Source organism: Protopterus annectens, chromosome 5.part0, assembly GCF_019279795.1.
Source record: "Protopterus annectens isolate FY-2018-M chromosome 5.part0, PAN1.0, whole genome shotgun sequence".
NCBI lineage: Eukaryota > Metazoa > Chordata > Ceratodontiformes > Protopteridae > Protopterus > Protopterus annectens.
This window is the reverse complement of record NC_056735.1, coordinates 873822043-873842955: the sequence shown is the minus strand read 5'-3', so window position 1 is coordinate 873842955 and position 20913 is coordinate 873822043. Positions and strand designations below refer to the sequence as shown.

At 40.2% G+C, this 20913-nt stretch overlaps 1 pseudogene; it reads right to left on the bottom strand.

Moving 5' to 3' along the window:
• The window catches only part of LOC122802243, an 87929-nt pseudogene extending 67668 nt beyond the window's left edge, over window positions 1-20261 (bottom strand).
• Window positions 20262-20913: the final 652 nt, after the last annotated feature.

Here is a 20913-nt window from a genome sequence, read left to right as displayed (position 1 = left end):
CTCACTGTGATTACAGGCCTGTGCTATAAAAAGGTCTGTTAGGTAGGCATAGCTCTTTCAGATTATCAGGGTGGGGACCATGCTGGTTTGCTGTGGACACTGTTCTGTGAGTGTAAAGGTTGGTATGTCTCTCATATTTCAGGCTGTGTTGTAGACACTGCAATGCATGTTGTTCTGTAAGCTACTGTTAGTACATTTGGCAGGGTGTCAGTGGGCACAGTTGACATTTGTTTTCACATCAGGGACATCCCTGTAACTCAGTCACACTTGCTATGTCTGAACTCTTAACTATTCAACTATGGCTGTGTTTATCCTGCTCTGAGTATGTGTGTGGCTTGCCAGATGCTACTGTGACATTATTACCTAGTAGCTACCAACTAGCATGACTGATTCTCAGCACACAGTTCTATTTTACAAATCCACTAGATTTGACAGTAAATATACATGACATGCTTTGTGTACTAGACTTGTATATTCCCTTTAAATTAATTCCTACTATTTTATGATATATTTCTTTCAGCACAATGTTCTTGTATAGCACTCATGACTTAGTGGTAAGTCATGCAGACTAGTGTTTCCAAGGTCCTGGGTTCGAGACTGAGGGGGGTATTTTATTTTGCTGCTGAGAAAACTACAGGCCTTGTCATTCAGAGTGACTAATGCACTTTTAAGCAGTTGTAAGTGGGTTAGCACTGGTTTGTGCGGAGCTCACGCATGCGCACTGCCGCTTAGCTTTGCGCACACCCGCTTACTACTGCTTAAAAGTGCTTACTGTTGCGCACACCCACGCTATTTTCTTTGAAAGAAAAGAAAATGGGGAAATAGGAAAGTGGTGAAAATGGGGTCACAAAGAGGGTAGGACAGTAGGGAAACAAGCTCAGGTTTTGCAGGAGGGATGTAGGTAAGGCCCATAGCTGCCCATTTCTTCGTCAGCAACAGCTGTGCATATGTTTGTAATTTGGTGTGACATTTGAAACCTTCCACCCCTGAGAGAGGTGTAAGGACAACAATAATACTTGTTGTACAGCCAATTGTAATTGACAGTTTACATGTCCAGCAGACATGTGTGCAAAATGGGCAGCTATGTATGGGGTATAATTTTTTGTGGGTACAGAGTGCCCTTTTTTTTTTTTTTCAGGTGAGAGTGGTATGTCAGGTACAGGAAGTTGGTATAGCTGGGGAGGTAGGTTGGGTAGGTAAACAGACAAGACAAACAAGACGCATACAGGGGCGGTGTATGACACGTGGGGGGTTACACAATTGACGGGGACTGATGTTTGGATATCTCGAGCCCATGAGCCCACAGATGGCAACAGTGGAACTGAGATCCCCACCAATGGGCAGTTGCCACTGTGCCTTCACTGCCTAGGATGGGGCTGTGGTGGGGGCTGTGTAGGCCAGGCAGCAGGCACACCTGTGAGTTGTGCCACCCATGCCTCAAGCTGGCGTAGGGGCCCAAGCACAGTGTGCCGGATCTCCCTACGCACCACAGTCTGGACACTACAGAGGGTGAATGGATGTTCTCCTCCGGCCACACTTGCAGAGGGGGGACGAGCCCCATCCCCTGCAGCGCTTCCACCCACAGGTGGCACAGGGCCACTGGAGGAGGGTCCGGCCTGGGCACTACTGCCAGGTGCACTCGCCAGCTGAGGTGGGAGAGGTGGGTCCACTGGAACCTGCCTTCCCTGTCATCCTATGTTTTGCATTATGTTATGACAGTTTGGGTTAGTAACGTACAATATCATTCACAATTAGTTGTAACAGCATGCATTAGTATTCCCATTAACCAAACACCCATATATTCAAGCAATTGAACAGCAAGCATAACACAGGCATAATTTGAACAGCAATACACAATCCAACAACATGCAGGGTTGATTGATGGCAACAGGCCATCAGGTTTGGATGTATGAACAGGGCAGATGCATCAACGTACATGCAAATATGTATGAACCAACAGGACAAATGTCCAGGGGTGTTAATTGTGATTGCACATACCAATTTCACGTGGAGTGGATTATATGTGGTTATAGTGTAGGGTGAAGAAATATTTAATTAACAACTTCAAATACCAATACATACGCTGTACATTTCTACTAGCTGCAGATATATACACACTACAGTTCTGCCTACAGTTTCCTATGTGATACCTACTTCAGGTTGGTGATAGGAATGTTACTGCTACATCAATATACATTTCATTTTTATTCATACACATTCATATCTGGCTCTGTTCAGCTACATTATCCTGCTACATTTGCTTTATATAGCTATAGACAACTGTGGATGTTTGGTATTTCAGACAACCATACTATCTGCATATTGCAGACTGAGAGCAACATATCCAGATTTTGGGACGCACATTCCAGCTGTAGTACTGTTTTCAACACATGTTGCTGTTTGGTTCTGCCTGTCACATTCATTTCATTCTGTACTGACTGCAGTATACTTTATTCAGGAGTTATTACTACTTTATTGGTGGATTCATACCTCTTTCTCACACTCTCTCACTTGTTTTATTTTTAAAATTCAGGACGATACTTAATTCTAGGCTTTATTGACATGTTTTACCTGTAGTTATAACAATCCTTTCCAACAGTCTCACTTATGTCATGTTTCTGAATTTCAACAGGGATATATTTCACACATGTGTTTTACTCATCTTCTGCAGCTGTACTTTTTGGCTTGCTGCAGGTTATGTACTATTATATTACAGGTGGGACATCTTTATTTCAGACTTGTTTCATTTTTATGTTTGGATTACAGGCTGCATCACACTTTTGTAATCAAGCAATACTTGCAAACCCTCTTACACTGTTACTTGCACATTTTATTAATTAGTGACTACACTGCACTCTTTTGCTAACTGTCTTACTTATATATTTATTTAGTTACAGGGAGAGAATTACTGACCTGCCTGGTGGCACAACTGCACCAGCCTATCGCCATAGGCTCAACGGTTCACAGAACGGACACCTGCAGCTGTAATATAAATAAAGTAATATTGGAATACACATCTCCATAATATCAGCTAGGTTAATTTCTTACATAAATAATTACATGTAACTTACTCAGTAGTGGGGCATTGGGCATTTGCCGGGCTTCCTGGATCCAACAGTTCAGTTGGTCCTGCTTCCGTCTCTTCAGGTCCGCATGGTGGTGACGGACCTGCTCATCAGTCCTTGGTATTCCTGTGGCACTGGTGAGATCATGTGCCAACCGGTCCCACGCCTCAGCCCTATATGCTCCCCACAGGACCTGGCCCTGCATGAGTTGGGCCTCATGATTATGGACGAGGAGCCAAACCATATATTTGGACTCCTCAACGCCCCACCTCTGTGCTTGGAAGCAACTACCCTCTCCTACACCTGACATCCTGGCTGCAAGTCGGTTCTACAATTGGTTATGCTGTGTATTCCCGCCTATGGGGCTTATATATGCCGTTTTTCCCCGCACTTATCTGTGATTGGCCATTTTGGAATTGTATCAGCTTCACAAAACCTGCTTTGTCATGCTCCTCTTTCTAGTCATTCCTATATATATGCTATTACTGCATTTCTAAGTGCAACTGTCATGGCTTAGTGGTTCAGTACTTTGACTATGGTGTATGGTATCCTGGGTTCGAACCTGGCCATTGCTATTTATATTTTATGACTGTCTACACAGGATAGGAGGTGTGTCTGTTAGCTTGTTGGCGCGGTGCACAGCTCCGCGCAAATGGATCACACTGGTTTATGCATGGTTTGGCTGTCAGCATGCATATTATGCTCAACTCAGCTATGGGCACACAGTTTCAGCATGTTAACACGCTGCTCAACCCTGGGCACTCATTTTACACCTGTTGTAACACTGCTCACCTACGGGCACTCATTTTAAACCTGTTAAAACACTGCTCACCTACAGGCAGATATACTCAACTTGTTAGACTGTAGCTCAGCTATAGGCACATCTGACCTTTTTTTTTTTTTTTATTATCTCACATTTCTTCAAAATACATGGCCCATTTCATTACATTTTACATAAAATATAATTTTATAAGTGTACATATATGTCAGGGACTTGTTTCGTGCTTATTTCACTAAAAATAAAAATTGATGTTGTGGGGACTCGAACCATGACTGCCTCCTCTTCAGCCGACGTCTCTACCACTATGCTATTGCTTCTTGGCTTACTTTGCATATTTAGTTCTTATATGCTTTTCCACTGACTGTTAACTGTGGCTAAGCACCAGGCACGCCTGCGCAAACGAGCACACTCACGGGCAAACATCTTTACAACTTATAAAAAAAAATATTAGATGTTCATTTCTACATTTTATGTTCATAGTCTGTGGGGGCATGTGTTGTGTTGTGTTTATTCACATTTACATAGACTCTGTCATGGGGGTTTACTTTAGGGACTTTTACTCTTCTGGGGGTGTGTCCGTTTGCAGGGCTTGCCCTACGGACATGCCCCCTACTGTCTTACACGGACCGTGTTAGCCTTAGGTGTGATTCAGCATGCCCTCATGCATATGCATGACATGCTGACGTCACACCGTTTAACTGCAGCCTCCGTGTAAGCCTTGTAACTCTTACACGGAGGCTTCGTGAATCCTGCCCAACCTCTTTTCAGTTTATTTAATGCAAGCCTTTTTTTAAAGTATGTGTGTATAACTTCACCACATACATGACATTTTCTTGCATTAATTCAGCATTTGAAACTTTATGTGTTTACCGAGAAACAAATATTTTGCATTCTATAACAATGGGGCCATTCTGGTTACAGTTTTGTTCTTGTAATCTGTTTCATGCTCCTGCTGGGTCTATATCATATGTTCTAACCCTCAAATGTCCGAACGCTGAAACTCGGAACTGGGAAGTTCGAAGTCTAAAAACAAAGAAGCCACGGAACATCAAATTCTTTCCCAGGGAAAGAATTTGGTGGGCCATTTCCATGGCTTTGCCATTTCCTCCACTGTGATGCAATCTCGGAGTTGGTGTATTTAAGTAGGGGGGTGTGGGGGGCAAAGCCCCCCACATTAGAAACAGTATATAGTGTTTGTGTGTTTCAAGTTTTGTACCGGAACAACGATTTTTTTCCATGGGAAAAATATTGCTGTTCTGAGTGTTCGGAGTTTTCAGTTCTCTAAGTTTTGGGTTCGATATTTACATAGTTGAAGTTTTGACACTTCGACTATGTGCTATAGACCCCTACTGCCAACTATCTAACTTCTAAATTATGCACATTAGTTACTGCTTCCACTACTAAAACAATATTTAAAGATGTTTTATATTATTTTATGATGATACACATCTTTGCATCTGCTCACAGTTTTTCTATAATAAGTTCTATGTCATAGCCTTTGCTGCAATGTCTCTCCATAATTATGGACCTAAATTAGTTCTCAACATAATCACAATCTTAGTCACAGATTCAGTATAATTTCTTGCATGTGACTCATATTTGCATCTACTTTGCAAGCCACTACATTTAGGATTAAAATTCTTTTATAATAATCTTAGCTATACTACATACAGTATGTCCGTCCACTTGCTTTCTTACAAGTTAGGAGACTGAAATGAATTTCAAGTATGAGTGTTGCCTTTATTTAATGCCGCGGTGGTGCAGCGGTAGCATTGTTGCCTCACAGCAAGAGGTTCTCCTGTTCGATTCTCAGCTAAAGTGTGGGGAGTGCCTTCTGTGTAGAGTCTGCATGTCTTCCCTGCAGTTGGGTGGGCGTAAGAAAGACATGCGTAAATGGGCGTGCCTTCGTGGAAGGTTGAACATCGAGCTGGCACTTCAGCGTTCGTGAAAATCTACTGCCAATCATTAGCGGTCCGGACTTCCACTGTGGCGACCCCTAACCGGGAAAAGCCAAAAGACAAACAAACAAACTGTTACCTTTATTTGTAATCCCATTTGCAACAAAATGTGTTCCTGTCTTTTGAATATTTGTCTCTGCTTTGGATTTTCACATCAAATCCAGTCAACGTATGCATCCAGGTTCCTTTTTTTGCCAGGGAACAGTAGGAGCACAGTAGCTAGCTGGAGAAGCATAGAGAACATGTGAAAAAAAAAACACCAAAACACCATACCTGTAAAGTACAGAATTCATGATACATACTAACAACTCACTCATAATCCACTGATAAAAATGAAAGACCATTTCCCTATGAAAAAAGCAGCAAATGCAATAATCTTACAAATCCTGGTAATGCTCATAACTCAGACAAATTGCTAATTTGTCATGCTCAGGGATTATGGCATGGATGATGTGTTGGTATGCAACATATTAGCAAGTCAAGGGAGCAGCTACCAGTATAATTGAGGTTGGAAAATATCATGTACAAAGATATTTGTGCCTCAGTAAAAAGAGAAAAAAATGCTACTGAACCAAATTCAAGAACACAAAGTCAGACTATTTTGTTTTGTGCTGCTTTGTAAGCAATATATTTAAGCAAATAAAACACATTATCCCATCATTCAAAATAGAACATATTCCTGCTGCAGACTCTGGTGAATAGCAAAGTAGTTTAAATGTTAAAAGTACTTTGAAGTAGAAGCAAGGGTGATCAGTTAACAGCTCCTGTATTACAATGACAGTTCTAAAGTCTCATGAAGAATACGGGAGAGGGACTATCAGCACTTAGACTTAAACATGCAGCTCAGCTAGTTTAGTTTAAGCATTTACAATTACTGTTAAAGAGGTAAGACCCACTCTGAGAAAACAAATTAGAGTAATTCAAGCAATATAAATGAAAATAAGTTCTAGAAGCTGTGCACAACAACTGTGATTCACATTACTGCCATTCTATGTACATGAAAGTTTAAAAAATGATTTCCTTATGTCTAGCATGATTGTTATAGAGGGACTTGTCTAAAAAAAATCCAAAATCACTTTACAGAAGCAGGTCCATTGAAATATAAACTTATTGATTTTGATGCATTAAAATAGAGTACAGCGATGTAATGAAATAACTGAGATATAGTGGCAACAAGAAATTGTTTGTTATACACTTTTTATTGACTGGGTTGCTTCCAGTCGGCTGATGGCTTCTTTTCATAGGAGACCTAAGATGATATTCATACTGATTAAGGGAAATTTGGCCAGGACACGAGAGAAATTCCCCTACTCTTTTTGAAAAGTGTATAAAATCTTTTAGATCCACCTGAGCTACCACCAGTTCAGGTAGATGGGACTTTGGTTTAACATATCATCTGAAAGATGGCACACCAAGGAGTGCAACCCCACCACCATGCTGTATTATAGTTTATTAGAAAAATTAATCCAATTGCCTAGCATGAAAATAGAACCCACAGCTTTCTGCACCACAGGCAAATGTGCAATCTGATGCACTACTGAGACTGTAAATGAAAACGAATTTTCAGCCCCCTTCAAAGAAAACAGCATTGATAGACACAATCTGCACCATGCAAATTTAGCAACATGAGTTGCCTAGTACTTAGTTTCAGTTTTGCTGAAACATCAACAGAAATAATTTAGATCTGAATGTTTCGTGGTTGCACCGTACCTCTCAACTTATTTGATCAAGAATTCTAGACAAAGCCATAAATACTGAGTGGGATAAATTCTGAAACAATTTTTAAATATTACTCCAATTTACTTAAAGTTAGTGGAACATTTTTTTCACTGATATGCATTTTTAAACAATAAGAAGAAAACTCTAATGACTGGCATTACTGACGGACTATAATCATGAGTGATTTACCAGAAAATCAAAAATATTATGAGGCTCAGAGCAAACATTAGAAGCAAAATCATGGAAATTCTATAAAAAAAGGGAATGTCTGGTCAAAGTTAACATTTCCAGGATTTCAATACCCTTTGGAGGTGCAGAATATAAAATGATGCACTTCTGATTTTCTGAATATTATAACTTTCTATGAACAAGTCTCAGCAGAAGACTTTAAGAATGTGCAGTTTTAATAACAAAAATAATTAAAACTACATATCCTGAAATTCTTAAGTTAAAACTTCTTCATTTTTAGACATTTCAGTATGATTTGACAATATCATAACATCCATATCACCAATAAGCAAAATAATTAAAGAAACTGTAGCCAGTCACCTTTCCATCCTCAAAATATGGAGCACTATACTATCTGGAACAAATAGGCAAGGCATGGAACACTTACTCCCAACTAGGGAGGGAGCTCATAGCATGTTTAAAATATTTCTATACACCTGCTTTACAATACACCCAGTTCTTCAAACATTAGAGACTCTCAGGAGAAACAACTGAAGTTGCTAAAGTCCCAGGTTCAAGATAGGCAAGACAAGTAACCTCCCCCCCCCAAAAAAAAAAAAAAACAATCAACTTCAGTTAGCATCAAGAAATCAAGAAACACAGATAAGAGCAGGACTGTGACATCATAAATACCATAATATCCATAACATCAACTAACAAAAGAATTAAAGAAGCACCAATCACCTTTCCATCTTCAAAATGCAGAATATTACATTGCATTGCACAATATGAAATAGATATGTAAAATCTGACACATTTATTAACTGCAACAGAGCTCATACCATGGTTAAACTGTAGAGTTTATACTTTTAAGAAGTTGCCTAATCCCTAACACTACAGTCTCTTTGCTTGTCAGAACATTCACTTGGTTGCAATGCAAAAGTTTCCTTTCATACTACATAAAAGACACAACAACTGTCAACCAGTTGTAATATATTGTGTTTTACCCTAAACCCAGCTCTTTAAACATTAGAGACTTGAAAGTAAGTTTGAAAAAGTCCAGGACCCCCCCCCCCCACACACACACACACACAAAACTTTAGCCTTTCTACGCATCAAACACACATCAATTACAGCCACATGTATGGCTATAGACCTTAAATATTTGCTTTAGATCAAGTGAATGAATAAATTCATAAATAATGACACAAATGCACCATGCCTCCTTGATAAGGAACCATATAGCATTGCTCCCCCTGCATTTCAGCTTTTTGATGAGGAACCATATAGTGTAATCCACCATCACCACCACCACCCCCGACTCTCTCAAATTTTTTACTCAGTCAGAAACAAAGAGCAACACTAGGAAATGTAGTTTGGCACAAAAAAAGTTGTCCTGGACCCACGAGTATGTGGAGGGAGTGGGTGGGGGGTGGGGAAGAGCTAGGCTAGGGATTGGCTAATCACTAAAGGCATGGCAATGTAGTTAGGGAAATGGGATGGGAGTAGTTAAGGAAGTGAGGTAAGGAAGGGTGCGACTCAGGATGAGTTTAAGTGTAGTGAGCTAAAGGAAGTAGTTACATTTGGCGTGAGTTGGTTATTGCAGTAACAGCTAGCTTACGTCCAGATGACCTGTAGGTATTTGTGGATGCAGGTAGGTCTTGGATGTTAGTTAGTTCCCTCCTTTCTCTTGGGTGTGCATCGTCAAAAAATTTTAAAGTGGGGATGGAGTTTTGAAATAGGTCGGGCTTGCTGGCATGGAAGGTTACTGAGTGTAGAGTGTGTGTGTGGGTGAATGGTTGTTGGGTACTGTCTGTATGAGTGTGGTGCTTGGCTTACTTGGGTATGGGTGTAAGGCGCTGGGTCCGGTAGGTAGGATGTTGCGGTTTGGTCGTGGTAGGCTGTGGGGGGGGGGGGCAACATTGTAATTCTGTCCTGTGCTGTCTCCTGTCGTTTCAGGGTTGAGTGCTTGGTGGTGGTCTGGTGGTGGCTCCGGTTGGCTGGTCGTGGTAGGTTATGCCTTTGCCATGCGGTCAGGGTAGCCATGCGGGTAGGCCAGGATCGTCGTTCCATCTTCTCGGTTGGGCCACACAGTTGGATAGTAGCATATGGGTTGTCAGGTAATAAAAAAAAAAAGTGTTCCCTGGTGGTTGAGGTAGGCTTCAGGGGTCCAGCACGGTAATCTGGTCTGGTACGTTGGGTTTGGTGTCCCTCTGGTTCTTCCTGGTGGGTTTGTGGGCTTCTGTTATCTTTCTCCATTCTCTGTTGTGTGCCCTGGTAGTTGCAGTTGGCTGTGTGGGTCCAGCGTTGTATTCCTGTCTAGGTCGTCGAGTTTGGTGTATCCCTAGTGCTCCATGATGGGTTCATGGGCTTTTGTGTCTTTTCCGGGTCTTCAGCGTGTTCCCCAATGGTCGTGGTAGGCTGTGGGAGGGTCCAGCATTGTAATTCTGTCCTTCTTGTTGCCCTTGGGATCTGTGGGTGCTCCCTGGTGCATTTGTGGGCTTCTGTGACTGGCTATGGTCTCATTTTTTCCCCAGTGGTCATGGTAGGTGGTGGGATGTCCAGAGTTGGATTCCAGTCCTGCTTCAGTGCTCCTCGAGTGCTCCCCAGTGGGTTTGTGGGCTTCTGCAGCCTTTACTCTGGTTCTCCTAGGTCTCTTCTTATTTCCTCTCTCATGCGTGGTTTCGGTGTCCGTTTCTATCATGGGGTTGTTCTTGTTTGCTTCCTCCTATGTCAGTAGCGGTGGGGATTCCCTTTCACTTTCCCTGGTGTTTCTCGGTTTCTGCTTTTGTATTCTGCTGTCTGGTGCCGGTTCGCGTATGCGCACTGTGGATTTCAGCCGTTACCTCTCGTGGGATAAGAATTTGCGGTCCACAAGATAAAGGTAAGACTTGCAGGCTTCTGGGGGTGGAATGGTGATGGTAGAGAGGAAGAGGATAGGATATTATATATATCATTATTATTATTATCTATTTCCCCTATATATATATATATATATATATATATATATATATATATATATATATATATATATATATATATTTATAGAGATACATACACACCTGGTTGTGATAGGGTATGTAATGGTAGCTCTAGGGAAGTGTGTGGCAGAATGGGTGTGCAGGGAAGGGTGGAGAGTGTGCTTGGCGGGGCTATTTTATTTGTGAAAGAATTATAAGTGCATTAGCTACCAATGAGAGTGTTTGACTAGCAGGTTAGCTATGCAAGCGGTGGTGTTAGGCTGCACAGCAAAGGTAAGTAGGGGAGTTGGTAGACAGTGGGGGGGCATAGGGCAAGACAGCATTGTAGGGGTTAGGGGAGAGTAGGGTAGTCGGGTTAGTGGAACAGTGTTAACATTGTGTTCTCTTTTACAGATAGCCAAGTTACCAGAATTGTGACAATGAAGGCAGGCTATCATAGCCCAAGTGGAAGAATTGTTCCAGGATGTAATGAGGTCCAAGGTTGAGCCAGAACAAGCTTCAGGCAGAAAGAGACGGCACCCTGTGACAACTCCAGGCCAGGGAAAAAGGCAGCAGGTGGAGAAACAGATGGTTACAGTGGAGACTCCTGTGCAGGTAATGATATTAATTTACCAATGGTTGGGGAACTAAGTGGAGAAGATGGTGAGGTCCAGGCAGTGGCTGAGGTCTTGTGGGATGGGGATATGGAAAGGGGAGAAACAGTGTCAGACAGAGTGCAAAGGGGGTTGGTACAGGTATCCGGGTGTTCCGGCAGAGAGATGGTTGGAGTGGACCTGGGTTCTAAGGAGAGCTTGACTGCCTCAGAGGTAGGATCAGATATTGGCCTGCAGCCAGGGGACTGGCTATCTACTCAGGCACTGGGACAGGGCAATAGAGGGGTTATTTTAACCCCACATATTTTGGGAACGGTGAAAGAAAAAATCTGGAAAGGTGAGTACGTGGATGTGTTTGAGCTGCTAGATGCAGAAGGGGTCCAGAGGTTAGTGGAAGCAGAGTTGGACACTAGCAAGGATCTCTTGGGGGCATTAGCAGTGCTGGGTAGGAAAAGGAAAGGTAAGATTAGGCCCAGGACTTCGGACAACTGGGTGGTTGGCTTTATTTATAACATGGCAGTGTAGTTAGAGAAGGATGGAACATTGGCTTTGCCCCTTTTAGGATATTTTCTCACCATTCAGGAGGCACAACGTTTGAGGCCAGGGAACGCATGGTTGTGGTATGATGAGCAGTGCTGTAAATGGAAAGCAGTTGACCAGTCTCTGCGGTGGGAGGTTCGTCATCCTGATATATGGCTGGCTACAATGATGGACAGCTTCAGTGGGTTTAATAGGAGGATGAGCATGGATGAGGTAGGTGGGATGTGTTGGTCATTTAACAAGGGTACTTGTTCATAGGTTGGGTGCAAATTTGCACACACTTGCTCAAGATGTGGGGGAAATCATTCTGCGGCTTACTGTAGACAGCAGGATTTTGGTGCTTGAAACAACACTGGTATGGGCTGAGAGGGAGATTTTCTTTCCTTTCAAGGATTACAGACAGCTCGAGATAGGGGCAATTTTTGTGGACCCAGGGGAATGGGATCCTTTAGAGGCAATAGGAGGAGGGGTGCCTTTCCCCATTAAGGTGGAGGTATTGGAGCATATGCTTTGCCAGTGCCTGATTTCGTTCTTAAGACTGAGGTCATTCAAGGGTTTCAACAGGGATCGTTGGTGTTGGGGGGGGGGGGAGTTGTAAGAACCTCTGTTCTGTGCAAGGGAAAGAGGACATTTTGAAAGAGTAGGTAGGTAAGCAGTGCAAGGCAGGGCATTTGTGGGGTCAATTTGATAAGCTGCATTTTATTAGCTATAGGGTGTCACCATTGTGTTTAGTGCCAAAGAAACGGCCCTGGGAGTTTAGACTGATTCAACATCTTTCATTTCCAGAAGGGAAGTCAGTGAATTACTTTATTGGAGATGAAGAAGTTAGGGTGCATTACACATTTTTGGACAATGCAGTGTAGGTGATCAGGGAATTTTGGGAGCCGTGGTTGGTTAAGGTTGATATTGAATCAGCTTTCTATTTGTTGCTCATTAGGAGGGAGGATTGGCCATTGCTGGGGATGAAGGTAGGTTATTTTGACACTGCCATGCCACTGGGTTGTTACATGTGTGTCGTTCGAGAAATTTAGTACCCTCTTACATTGGATCTGGAATCAGAGGGTGAGAACGCAGAAGACAGTGCATTATTTGGATGATTTCTTGTTAGTTGGGGGAGGGAGAGTGGGGCTGAACAGGCGTTACAAGAATTTACCAGTATGTGTGAGGAACTGGGTGTACCTTTGGCACAGCACAAGATGGAAGGCCCAGCAAGAGCATTGGAGTTCCTGGGGTTAATGGTAGATGTAAAATGGGGATTGTTTTGTCTGCCTCAGGATTAGATAGAAAGGCTGCGGTCAGCAATAAAGGGGGTGTTGGACAAGAATAAGATTTGGGTTGGTTCAGTTATGGAACTGTTGGGTCTTCTGAATTTTGCCTGTCGAGTAGTACATCTGGGTCAGATGTTTTCCAGGACATTAGCTTATTTGTTAAAAGGGGATAAGAGCAAACATCATTGGATTAGGGTGACTAGGCTAGTGTGGGAGGATTTGAAGTTGTGAGATGGTTTTGTGCAACAATTTAATGGGATTTCCTTTTGGCAGTCGGAGTGGGTGGGTCAGGAAGTACTAAAGTTGTTTACGGATGCAGTTGGCAGTATCGGCATGGGATCTTACTTTGGGGGAAGATGGTTTGCAGCGCAATGGCCTCCAGATTGGGATGAGGAATGGAAGCGTGATGTCGCTTTTTTAGAACTGATGCCTATATGGGCAGTTTCAGTGGTGTGGAAGGAGCAGTTGAGGAACAAGCGGGTAGTTTTTTAGATAATATGGCTGTGGTGAAGGTGTTACAAAAGAAGACAGCTAGGGCAGAATTGCTGTTGAGGATATTGCAGAAGATGGTATTGCAGAGCCTGTTAATAAATTTTTCTTTTACAGCAGTACATGTGCCTTTTGTTAAGAATGATATTGCTGATAGTTTGTCCCGCTTTAATTTTTGCAGGTTTTGAGGGTTGGCTCCGGGGGCAGTCGAGGTGCCGGAAACATTGCCAGAGGAGGTGTGGAAGCTTGGGATAGGATAGTCAGGCATCTGGTGCAGCATTCCTGTGCTTCTTCTACAAGGAAGGCATACGGTAGGGCTCTTTTTGATTTTAATCAATTTGTTTTGCAATTGCCGGAAGAGGTAAGGGTATGGTCAGAGAAATTATTGTTAAGATATGTGGTTAGTGCTTAGGAGAAAGGTAAGGTTTTGCAGACAGTTAAAGTAATTAGTTATTTTGCTAAGCTGGGGAGGGGGGTTGCAAGATTTTATGAAGTCCTGGACATTAGAACGTATGTTGAAAGAGTGGGGGAAGGTGATGGTGGAGCGTAGGGATACACAGTTGTGAATAACAAGGGGAATATTGAAGATTTTATTACAGGGTTTAGGGTTATTACATGGTAGGTTGCTGGATTATTTTATGTGGGGCACTCTATGCACACGGTTATATTTTGGCGCTTTCAGGGTATCGGAATTGTTAGTTCCTTATGTTGGAAGGATGTTATAGTGACTGAGAAGGAGGTCAACATCGTAATACAGAAAAGCAAGACAGATCAGTCGGGTAGGGGATATACAGTATTGCTCAAAGCGGAGAGGAACCTTCGTCTTTGCCCAGTAACTTAGATTACAGAATTTAGGAGTAGGAGGTTGGGGTGTTTGGAGGGGTTGGTGTTTTGTTCAAGGGATGGCCTGGTAGTTTCCAGTAGTAGGTTTATTACTTTAATCAGGAGGATTTTGGGTTGCATAGGATTTCCAGCTGAGAAGTTTGCAGCTCATTCTTTTAGAATTGGGAGGGATTTGGATTTGGCTAGACAGGGTAGTTCAGTTGAGGTTATTAAATGGGAAGGCAGGTGGTCCTCAAATGCCTTTTTATCTTATATTAGATAGTACTGTTTGTGGTTATTAACAATTTTTTCTTTTTCTTTTAGGGAAGTGTATACTCATTTTGGGCCATTCATAAATCTATTGGGCTGAGAAGCATGCCTTAATCAGAGAGGTGGAAGTAAGTTGGGTTTATCTTATTTAGGATGTTCTGTGTTTTGGCATGGGGTCAGGGGTATGCATCGGGATAGATTAATGTTTGAATTTCAGAAGGATAAATCACGGATAGGGTGTCCTGATATATTAATAATTAATTTGGGAGGTAATGGCTTGGGTATTTTGACTAAGAAGTGTTTAGTGGACACTATTTTACAGGATAGGTACTTGGGTATGGTAATTGTGTGGTCGGAGTTGATTCCTCAATTGTTTTGGAGGGAGGCGTGTAGTTATAAAGCTATTGAAAGGGCCCAGAGGTTTGTTAACCATACATTGGAGGGGCAGTTAAGAAAATCGGGGATACATATCATTCAACATGGGGACTCTGGGCAAGGAGAGGTAGGTTGGAATCATAAGGATGGAGTTCATCCGAATGAAAATGGTTTGGATTTGTTTAATTTGCATCTCAAGCTGTTTTTAGAAGAGATGCTGCAGGTTAAGGTTTACGAGGGGGAACAGCCTTGGATCAGGCTGGTGGCGTATAATAGGGACAGGATTGTCCTCTTCTGCTCCCCCTGTAAGTATGTGCTTTGATTTTGCCAATGGTTTTGTGTGGTGAAAGGTGAGCAGCTACGCTGCCTGTTACTTGTGGGGTGGGGAGGGTGAGCAGGTATGCTGCCCCAGTGGAGGAAGTTTTAGGGTGAGCAGGTGCATTGCCCTGAGGCATTCAAGCAGGGTGAGTGGTTACATTGCCCTGAGGATCATTGTGGTTGATGGCATTTGATATTGTTTATATGTTTGAAGTTTTATGTATGATAATATATAATAAAGGTTGTCAAATGGCTTTGCATGTCTAGAGTGGTTTGTTCAAAGGGGGGCTGGGACAAATGTAGTTTGGCACAAACAAAGTTGTCCTGGACCCATGAGTAAGTGGAGGGAGGGGGTGGTGAAGAGCTAGGCTAGGGAATGGCTAATCACTAAAGGCATGACAACGTAGTTAGGAAAAGGGGATGGGAGTAGTTAAGAAAGTGAGGTAAGGAAGGGTGGGACTCAGGATGGGTTTAAATGTAGGGAGCTAAAGGAAGTAGTTACATTTGGCGTGAGTATGTCCCTCCCACCCTCCCTTTTTTGCTGGAGGACGATTTGGTTGTTTTGAGCAGAGAGGCGGAGAAGAGGGACATGATTGTCCTCTTCTGTTCCCCCTCTAAGGATGTGGTTTGATTTGGCCAATGGTTTTGTGTGGTGGAAGGTGAGCAGGTGTGCTGCCTATTATTTGTGGGGGGGGGGGTGAGCAGGCAGTGGAGGAAGTTTTAGGGTGAGCAGGTGCGCTGCCCTGAGGCTTTCGAGCAGAGTGAGTGGTTATGCTGCCTTGAGGGGTTGATGGCATTCAATATTGTTTATATGTCTGAAGTTTCATGTATGATAATATATAATAAAGGTCGCCAAATGGCTTTGCATGTCCACAGTGGTTTGGTGAAAGGGGGGCTGGGAGAACAGCTTTTAAATGTTTCAATTATATACTTGGAAAGTTGATAGAACAAGCTCTACATTATCAAGCATTTTTTGAAGGACATAGTCTGAAGCTCACATGCCTGACATTGTTTAGTGATTGCAATCTGCAACAATTTTCCAGAAAGCCACAAATTTTACAAGGAACAGAGTAAAATCATGCTCAGTTTTTCCTCAAAAATTCTCTACAAGGCCAAAAATAAATGGGAGTGGGTTAAAAGGGACAATATTTAAATACTATTTTTATCTATTTGTTAACCAGCTGAACTCAGTGGATACATTACGACTACTGTCTGAGTGAATTGAACTCTGTACTTTCCTTAACAGTTCAGTGCCTTAAGTGCCAGACAACTTGTAATTCAATTTAAAAGGTTAACAGAACTTCAACATATGGATATGCATTTTTCATACAATTAGAACTATAACATTCTAATGACTGATTTACAAGAAAAAGAGGTTAAGGGAAGTCTGGCAGTTGGCTTGAGGGATTATGGGTCTAAGCTCTAAATTCAACACAAGGACATACTATTCAAATTATATGTACACAAACAAGAGCTCACCCCCATCAAAGACATGCAAATTAACCAATACAATTGATGATAATTCCAAGCTTGCAAACATCTGCAACTTAATCAGCCATAAACATTAAGTATTTGTTTCATCCGAGAGTGAACCTCAGTTGTGGTCACTGCAAAATTTGTGAACTTATGTTGAATAATTCTGTTATATTCTAAGGACATAAATTAAAGTCATGCAACTTTATTTTTTGTGTCAGTGTTAATGTAGTCTATTAAATTTGATGCCCTTGTGACATATGTTACTTTAGGAAAAGAAACAGATTTATCTACTAGTCTAAAAGAATAATACTGCAACAGTATATCAGCACATTTAATGTATGCCAAAAACAGAATACTCATTTAAAAGCAGGTATTGTTTACTGTTGTAGATAATCTAGCCATGTTTATTATGATGTTAAGATTGCATTTTTAGTATAAAGATATTACAATATGTCAACCAGAACCAGACCTGGAAAACTGTGACTTACTGAGATTAGTATTGTATATAGCTCGATTTGAATATATATATATATATATATATATATATATATATATATATATATATATATATATATATATATAAGTAGATATGTATACATATATATATATATATATATATATATATATATATATACATATATATATATATATATATATATATATATATATATATATATATATATATATATATATATATATATATATATATATATATATATATATATATATATATATATATGTGTGTGTGTGTGTATATATATATATATATATATATATATATATATATATATATATATATATATATATATATATATATATAGATTGATAATTTGTTTGTTTAAATTATACTTTTTTTTTTTTTTTTTTTTTTAATTAAATTTAGAAGGCAATGAGGTGATGAGGATCTGGACACATTGTTAAAGTATTTCTGTTTAAGGCTAGACTGTTGTGGTAATGTATCACAGGTGTTCTTTGTTTGCATAATATGCTGTCATTCATTGCTGGAGAGGAGTAGGGTATATACAGAAAATAAAACCAACCAGACCACCGCCATGTATCTTTTGTACCCAGCCTGGAAGCAATGAAAATATTTGAAGAAAACAAGTGGGTGTATCCTGGACAGAATATTAGAAAAGAACCAGAAGTCAAACATGGAGTCAAATAGAACAAAGACAGATAAAAACTAAACTATTATTTTTAGTGTGTGTATGTATTTCTGTGCCATGCATGTGTGAATTTGTATGCATATATATATATATATATATATATATATATATATATATATATATATATATATATATATATATATATATATATATATATATACACACACACACACACACACACACACATATATATATATATATATATATATATATATATATATATATATATATATATGTATATATGTATATACAGTCACACACATACAGACAAGTACACAGAGTGAGAGAGAGAGAGAGAGCGAGAGAGGGATGCAGGTGGGGTTGGTGGGATTATCCTGTCCAGTAAGGCACTCTCATTTGCACAATGTACATTTCTGATATGCAGTCACATGCATTACTTCTTAGTTTTGGCCTCATGTGTTAGCAAAATTAAATGAAAGTCCTGCACCTTTTATTACTGATTTAGTATAGCAACTGAATTGAGAGGAGATAATTTTGGATGCTCTAACTCCAATACTCTTTTTTATGTCACTGTATGTAAATACAGTAAATGCTATTATTTCATGCATACTCTGAACTCCACGCTCAAACAAGTATGCAAATTTCTTATTCCATTCAAAGTTATCTGTACTTCCTTCATAGTTAACCAGGTCTGAATAACCACTGGGACCAGGGTTAATAATCCAAGGCGATGACCACTTAGATGCTTCTAATGGTGACTGGCTTAGATAAATACCCACGTCAAGTCTTTCATCTTTAGTTGTTGGATGTGAGAAGAGCAGCCAAGTGCCATCTGGTGCCTGAAAACTGATAACACTACCTTGACAGCCAGAACCTTGACAGCATCGGAATCTATCTTGACAGCATCTATCTTGATAGTTTCTAACTGGACAGCATCTAACTCCACAGCAACTAACTTAACAGCAGCTACCTTGCCAGAAACTAACTTGACAGCCATTGAGAGGCTCAACTAAGTTTTGATTCAAAAAAAGAAATACACTCGAGATAAATAAACCACTGAAAATAAAAATGAAAATGTGCAACAGCAAACACCAGTGGAATAAAATAATGCCAGGAGTTATAAAAAAGTGTATTCGCTCATGAAATTAAAAGGTAAGCACTTTCACATCTGCTTCATCAGACCTTACGCAGAAAATGTATACTTATATATGCAGCCATCAATCAAAGTGAGGCAAACCAAGCATAAATATAGCAAATATATTAAAATATATATTAAAAATATATAATGCCATTATATATATACTTTTTACATTTTATTTATATACATTTCTTTTATATATTATATGTATACTGTTGCATTATTTTTATTACATTTTATAGTATTTGCCTCAAACAGATCAATGTTGGCTCAGTACTGAAAGTGTATTGATACATTTTTCAGGAATGTTTGAGTGATTTTACCTTTGATCTAAGTTGTTTTATTCGTTTGTTTTTTATTATGCATATGCTATATCTATGCTTGGTTTAATATAATGCTTCAAGTGATTGGTTCAACTTGTTTGCCTCATTTTGATTGATGTTTGCATATATAAGCATGCCAGTTCATTCATTTTCTGTAGAAGGTCTGATGAAGCAGATGTGAAAGCAGTTACCTTTTAATTTCATGAGTGAATAAACTTTTTTTATAACTCCTGGCACTGTTTTATTCCACTGGTGTTTGTGTATAACTTTTGATTCGGTTTTGCTCCTGAAAAATTATTGCCTTCATTCTCATTAAATGCTTCTGCCTTGTAACAAAGATTAATCCTAGAACTATAGTATAACACTCATGTTCCATCTGGGTGTTGAATTTCTGCCATTTCACACTCTGTATCAATGAGCTCTCCCTTTTGCCAGGTCTTCCCATGAGCACCACTATAAAATGTGAATGAGTGAGGTTTGGGATGAGGAAACACTAGGAAACCACAAAAAAAATAAGATTAATTACTATAAGTGCAGGCAGGTATTATCAGCCTGGCAGACTGTAGCTGGATACCATGTCCTGGTCTAACAGCAAAAGTAGTCCAATCCTATCTCATCACCTATGACATCCTCAGTAAGGTCAACTACTCCACTCTATGTTGTGCCATTGTCTTTACTGGTGATATAACACAGTCTTGCTGCATTTTTGCCAGTGTTTAGTTGCTGACCTTCAGTGACATTTTTTTATACACATAAAAAACAGGAATAAAACTCTTTCTTTTTCATTAAATACATGGCATGTGTTCATGTTACGGTAGCCTTGAAGTTGTAATTCAGTCATCACTTGCATGCCGTCCCACTGAAAGAAAAAAAAAGATACACTGCAACCCAGAAAGTTAAAATATATTTTGTATTTAATGCAATTACTACATTAAATACATTACACCTAAAGATTTTTCTTCAAAGCATATCAAATAACTCTAATTATATAAGCAGTTCAAAGTCTGACAGCAAGCAGTCAGGTCTGCAGTTAAGTATATAAAAATCCTGATGCATGCTAAACCATTTGCAGATCATGATGTTAAGTAATTAGCAGTCAAAACACTAGTCTTCCTACACTTCTCTTGTATTGTGATTTATTATTTATGTATTTGTCAGAGCAGTCTAGCTGAGGTCTTCTCAAATGAACACTGACTCAAGTAAAGTGCCAAAAAAGACACGACCTAGTCTTCTACAGTTTCAGGCTCACACAGTCTGTTACATACACAAACACACACACACACACACACACACACACACACACACACACACACACACACACACACACACACACACACACACACACACACACACACACACACACACACACACACAGTGTCTGTCGCTGAAATGTAGTCATCTGAAACATCCAAGTTGCACATTTTTCAAGTTTCTTTTTTCTGTCCAAAAGAAAATAATGTGTTCCCTTTCTAGGAACAAGTTGATATCTATATCTAACATCA